The sequence below is a fragment of the Rhineura floridana genome, chromosome 5 (assembly GCF_030035675.1).
Source record: "Rhineura floridana isolate rRhiFlo1 chromosome 5, rRhiFlo1.hap2, whole genome shotgun sequence".
Classification (NCBI taxonomy): domain Eukaryota; kingdom Metazoa; phylum Chordata; class Lepidosauria; order Squamata; family Rhineuridae; genus Rhineura; species Rhineura floridana.
Window position 1 is genome coordinate 104,703,602 of NC_084484.1, and position 7,064 is coordinate 104,710,665.

Genomic DNA, 7,064 nt, shown 5'->3' on the forward strand with positions numbered 1-7,064 from the left:
TATAGAAGACTTAATAGGGTTGTCAGGCCCCTGGTTTTTTCCTGGAGACTCCAGTTTTTGGGATCTTCTCTGGGTCTCCAGGTAAGTCACCTTAATCTCCAGAGTCTTAGTTTTCATTTTTTAAAAAAAAATATTAAGTTTCTAGGTGGTCTGGTTCAAGAGATAAACATTAAAACGTCACCCCCCCACACAAACAATGTCTATTAGAAGCCAGCTGCTCTAATCCCCACCCTTTGGTTTTTAGCCAATAAGTAAAATCAGGGTTGTGATTGATAAGAGATTTGCTGACCCCCAGCAAGAGCTAGAACCCATTGCAATTCTTGAAAAGTTTCCTTTTCCTGTTTGTCTGCACATCAGAAGTTGACTGAGTGTATAATATGTTATACTTTTCTAATTATAAGGAGTCAAATAAATTTAAATTTTACTGGGCTGTTGAAGAGGGCAGTTTATTTGTCTAATTCATAGCCTGTTTTGAAAACCTTCCCAATATGAAATTTTAATCCATTACCCACTTTTCTGGGAGTAAAGCCGCAATGCTAATCCCACATACAGTACCCGGAAGTAAACCCCATTGAATTCAGTAGGGCTTATTTTTGAGTCGACATGGTTAGGATTGTGTTGTAAATCAATGAGACTTTTGAGTGAACGTAGCAAAGAATTGTAAATCTTCCTCTCCCCCTCCAATCTTTTTTTTTTAATCAGCTAGGCAGGGCTTACTTAGAATTATTATTAGAATTAGAATTTATTACCTGCCTTTCACCCAAAGGTCAATGCTTTTATTTGGTAGGAAACTTAATACTGATTTTTTTTTAAAAAAACCCACATTCTGCAATGACCAACTGGTTTTGACAATAAATTACTATATAGGGTGCATATATTTTTACATCTCCAGTGTGTGTGTATATGGAATCTTTCCAACAACCCCCTGAGGTAGGGTTGGAAACCAAACAGCACACAAGAATAAACACATTTAAAATCCAATAACTATAAAACAAATATAAAACAGTTGAAAACAGGTTAAAGTGGCATGATTCTGAATTTTGGGTTGGGTGAGTGAAGTTCCTTATCATTTGAGGTTGCAGTCCTGTGCATGCTTCCCTGTTTGAATATATTGGGACTTGCTTCTGAGTAAAAATGCATAGGATTGCACTATAAATATCTTCACAGGTTATGTAAATAATTACATATTTGACATGCATGCTTATACAAATATTTATTCATACTATGTCTCAATATGTATCTGATTTCATACTATGGTTGTACATTATTATTTCCTCTACATTTTAAGTGTGCCCTTGTTGCTTGGGGTGGTCATGGTCCCCTCCATTGTTTTCACCCTGAGGGGCAGATTAGGCTGAGAGATGGTGATTAACCCATGGTCACCAAGTAAGCTTTCTAGCTGATTTCCATTAAAAAATAATTAAAACAATTTATACGCAGGCAAGGTTTATGAAGTAATGCAGATCCACATAATAGATTAAAGCACATCCAACTCACAACAAGTGTGATTGATGCTTAACATATCATGCTTAATGACATCACTAGGGCCCAGCCCTCATGACATCATTAGGGCTCACCCCTGAAATCTCAGGGTTTGGGATGCTTCTAATCTGGCAACCCTAAGCTCCTATGTTCTTTAATTGCTGAGATCAGTTATGCTTTTAATGACACATCAAAATTACACTATCTGTAAACTATAAACTATCTATAAACTATAAAAATTATTATTTATTTAAACTCTGTTCTTTAACCATAATCCCCAGAATGGTTTATAAACATGAAATAAAAACACATAGTGTTGAATCCTTCCTGACATGTTAGTTGATGATGACGATGATGATATTTCCATTTATAGACCGCTCACTATCTGAAATATTTCAAAGCGGTTTACAATAGAATACACAATGTACAATAAAAACCATATCAAATTAATTTACAAAGCAAAATACATGAACAATATATATGCACATAAACACAATATAAAAGTCAGTATTAAAAGCAGTATAATATAAATAACAACCTACATATCACAATACAACCATTCACCATCTAGTCCATGCAACCACTGCCATCATTCACTACCTCAAACATATCAACCAACCACTCATACATTATGCAGATTATGCAGACACAAGGCTACATAAAGAATTCAGTGTTCAAACCAAGAGATTCGCGTAACCCTTTACAATACTGGAAAATCTATAGCCTGATCCTATGCAGAGGCTTAAGTGTGCCCAGCTCTGCATAGAATTGCCCACAGAGATCTCCTTTTGTGTGAGTGTTCTTAGGGATAATAATGTTTCATGTCGGAGCTGAAGTGGATTCTTCTTTCAAAAATTAATTAGAAGCATTATGGATGCAATATTTAGCATTCCTCGGCCCTGGTGTTCTCCAGATGTCCTGGACTACAGCTCCCACCAGCCCCAGCCAGGATGGCCATGCTGGCTGGGGCTGATGGGAGCTGCAGTATCAAACATCTGGAAGGCACCAGGTCGGGGAAGGCTGCATTATTACATCACCATCTGTGCAAAGTGTTTTCCTTGAATCGCAGGGTGACTACTTTCTTAAATAAGAACATGGGGTTCTTGTTTAAACATGGGGTGCTACCATTACAAGACTGGCAATGCTGAGGCTGGGTGGTTGGGAGCTTCACAACTGAAGTTATAATGTGTGATTTCCTACCTCCAATCTGTCTGTCCTCATTAGCTTTTGTGCTGCTGCAGGAGCAGCAGCAGCAGGAACTGGCACACCAAGATTCCCCACAACCAGCATTGGCCCTGTTGGCAGGATCTCTGCTGGGATCAAGACAGGCAAGACAGGCCCCAAGCAGGGGTTAAAGGCTGTTGGAGCATTGGTGGCTAAGTTTGGTGCAACTGAAAACATTGGCTTTAGTGTTTGGTATTGACAAATGGAATCAGTGTCGATGAAATACAGTAGGGCCCTGCTTTTTGGTGTTCCGCTAATACGGCAGCTTTCAATTAGAGTAAGGCCCCACTCATATGGCGCTTGTTCCGCTTTTATGGCGTTTTTCAGGCGTCGGGTGCCATTTTATTGACGGAGTTCAGCTTTTAGGCAGGGGTCTGGAACGTAACCCGCCATATGAGTGGGGCCCTACTGGAGATCCCTTCCCCTCCCTCTTTTTTGGAATGTCTGAGGCATATGGTTCACTGGTTGTAATGGGGCACCAGGAATCATGGCATTGGCTAGTTGCATTTGCTGCGCCAGCATGTCCATGTTCATCTGCTGAATCAGGTTATTGATCTCCCAACTATGTTTTCAAGTGTGGTGGCAGGTGACGATATTTGCAATTCTCCCTTGAGCATCGTCCTTTCAATGAATCAAAGCAGGCGATTACTCGTCCATTTTCAACTTGACAGCTTTTTGGTGGATGTGCAAAGTTACATTCCATATCTGGTTGTGAGCAAGTCCCTCTTTGGAACTTTCAACACACTTCCAGTGTTAGCCATATTGTGTCCCGGATTGGTGTGACACTTACAGCAATGTTTACATTTTTACAGGTAGTTAAAATTGTCAATGAAACAATTTTTTTAAAAAAGAGGCCAAACTGATTAGACAGGAAACGATGAAAAATGTCACCTCCAAAATACTTCCTCAAACCCAACGTTAAAAGAAGTAAAATTGTGTTGTTGCAACAGCAAGGAATAGATTTCCAACTAAAGTCACAATGTGGAACTATCAATCAAAAGAGGGGTTGTTTTGGGAACGTAGAGAAATGCTAAGATTGTAAGAAAAATGAGCATTTGAAAGTATTGTTGTGAGTTTGGGGGGTTGAGATGGATAATTCCTATGAGTTCCCATCCAGCCTTTGATTTGGAGACTTGCGCCTGGGGGTGAGAAACCCACTCTGCTGAGTTTCTTTTGTTAATCTAATAGAGTGGCCAGGTGGGTTAATGGGTCTATCAGGTGCCCGTCAACTGGTGAATGGGCCAGGCAGATCCTTTTGTCATTGAAACTCTTCAGGAGAGTGCCCCCCCTCCTAGGGCCAAGGAGAAGCTTGTATTTTTAGTGTGTCTGAGAAAGGCTGGGAACTGGAGGCAGGCAGAGAGACTGGCTCTCTGAACCATGGCTTTGGGATGCCTGCTGTAACCTTGATGGAAAGCTGGATATTGGATTGCTGATACCTTGAACCCCTCCATCCTTAGCTCTTGTTGGAATGTGTGTATGTGAAACCATATTTTATAAAGACACCACAGTCTCTGCTGACCTTCTTCCCAAGGAAACCAAACCCTGGGCGAGCGCAAGGACCCCTGGAAATCTCAGGAGATGGGGTGGCGCGCAACAGTATGGCCTGGATCAAGCCTTGTGCTCTCAGTAACCCATTCTGAGTGCCAAACTGGAGACCAAAATGCAAGGCACAAAACATGGCAGCCCCTTAGACACAGAATTCCCAAGCTGCTCTCAGGAAAAGTTGTCTGAAAGGGATCTCCATGCAGCTCAATTTGTAATTATTATTATTGTTATTTGATTTTGATCTCTCTGTGTGTGTGGTGCAATTGGTATTGATTAGGTTGGCACAGACAGATGCAGCAGTTTAGAGAGAGACAATTTGAGAAATTGTGGTGTTTTCCCCCCCTCCTCTCTTTGATTTTTTTCCTTTCTGGCAGAAGATTATCTCACTTTTCCAGCAAACTTTTTTATTATTATTATTTCTATGAGAATGAATAAAGCAGCCTAGGGCAATGCCTGATGCTTAGAGCTTTTCTCCCGATTATAAGTAGAAATGAAGGGAGGGGGTGGCTGGGCTAGAGGTGGAGGGTGGATGTGCTGTCGTTGCAGTCTAGCTGGCAGCAAGCAAGGCAAAAACCAGAGACTACTCTAGAAATGTTTCCAAGCAGCAGAGACGTCAGGAAAGGCACTTCTTAGTACCAACCTCTCACATTTCCTTCCAGAGGCAACAATCAGATCCTAGACAGATCGACAAAGGCATTGTTGAGAGAAGAAGCCAAGAAATTAAAAAAAAAAAACCCCAAAAAGGGGGGGAGAGAAAAAAAAGATGGGACTTGTCACTTACCTCCATCACAGCGGCATTCTCACTGCCCCAACCTTCATGCAACTGCAGTGCAAAAACCACAAAAAAAACTTAGGTCCCATTGAAATCAATCAGGCAAGTTTGTCATGATTGAACTTAGTTCCCACTGAAATCAATGAGACTTAGTTGTCACAAATACAGTCTTGATATAACCCATACAAACTGATTCACTTTCATAGTCCCATTTTATGCATTTAATCTCTATTTTCTAGGTCTTAAATTAATGACCTTTATCCAACCTCCAGAAACTATGATGTGTGCTGTTTAATAGCCTAAATACAGAGCCTTTCAAAGGGGATAAACAGAATAATTGAAAAGTGCCCTAGCAGCATTGAAGCTTCAGTAAAATGTTTCCTGGAAAAAAAATGTTTTTCCATTCTGAGACAGAGGCCCTGAACAATGTGTTTTTTAAAAAAATTTAAAAATCAAAGCACTGATGGAAAAGCTAATAATTGAAAGAGCCATGTTTTTAAAATGAATTGTCCTTGACTTCTCTGTCAAACTATTTGCTTAGGATTAAGGTGTTTATCGTCAGTATGTTTTACTCAGTTCATATGTTTGAGTAAATTCTGTGCTCTCAAATAGCCATACTCTGAAGTAAAAGGCCACACAGAGGATCTACAATAACAAGAACTTTACTAACTAATGATATGAAGAGAACAAGGCCACAACATGGTGCTGCTTGTAAGGCAGGACTGGAAATTGAAACTGCCACAACCTGGGGATGACTCAGCAGTTCCTGGTATGGCAAGCCTGGAGGTCCAATACACTACACCCCTCCCCAATAGCTCTCACAGTCCTGAAGATACTTGGGACGAGCCCTAGTGCGGGTTGATCGATGACAGTCTTGCATTGAAGCTGCTAGTGCATCACCTAGTTCCCCATTTGGTTCTGCTTCATGCTGGTCCACTTCAGGGTCCAGGCGCAACTGCTCTTGTCTGGCGTCTGGAGCAGCCACTGGCTCATTGTCTCTTCCCACCTGGGTATTGCCAGCACTCTCAGAGAGAACTGATAGAGCTGGGCTTCGTCCTCTCATCTGGTCCACGTGTTGACGTAACACATGGCCGTCTGGTGTTTGAGCCCTGTAGGGCAACGGTCCCGTAGCTTGGGTCACAGTGGCAGGAATGCATGTTGCACCAGCACCGTAGTTCCTGACATACACCAGGTCATCTGGGGTGAACACTCGTGCTGGTTTTGGAACTGCAACGGACTCCCTTGGTCGGTCCTCAGTCAAGTCAGGATGCATCCGATCAAGCAGAGTCGTTAGTTGTCTGTTCATTAGTAGTTCAGCTGGGCTCCTTCCAGTTGTGGCACAAGGTGTGATGTGTTGTGTCAGGAGAAAACTTGCAAGACGTCAGTCCCAGTCACCTTCAACAATCCGTTTCAATGCATCCTTTGTTGTCCTGGCCATCCTCTCAGCCTGGCCATTGGTTGCTGGATGAAAAGGGGCTGAAGTGACATGCTGAATCAGTCCATTATCCAGGAATGTGCAGAATTCTGCAGAAGTGAACTGAGCCCCATTGTCTGAGACAATGGTGTTTGGCAACCCTTGTGTTGTGAAAAGCCTGCATACCGTCTTGATAACAAGACAGGATGTCATTGATGATACCGGAACCACTTCTAACCATGTGGAGTATGAATCAACAACAATCAAGAAGGTTTGCCCCTGGAAAGGGCCTGCAAAGTCAATATGAAGCCGTGAGCATGGCATTTTTGTCGATTCCCATTGGTGCACTGGGGCATGTGGTGGAGCTGGTCTTGAAAGCTGACACTTCTCATATCTCTTGACACATTCTTTAATCTTGCTGTCCATCTTGGGCCACCATACATAGCTGCGCCCCAGGGCCTTCATTCGCACTAGACCAAAGTGTCCGACATGTAGGGCCTCCAACACCCGATTTCTCAACACAGTGGGAATGACAACTCTGACAACTTTTTATCTACAGAAGATCATGTAGTTATACTGAAGCACAAGGTAAGGGGCAGCGAAAGGGTTCTGTTTTTTATCTGTTTA

General features: G+C 42.1%; 1 pseudogene; it reads right to left on the minus strand.

The window, feature by feature from the left end:
• Positions 1–324: 324 nt before the first annotated feature.
• LOC133386087 (muscleblind-like protein 1) lies at positions 325–6,296 on the minus strand (annotated as a pseudogene).
• Positions 6,297–7,064: the final 768 nt, after the last annotated feature.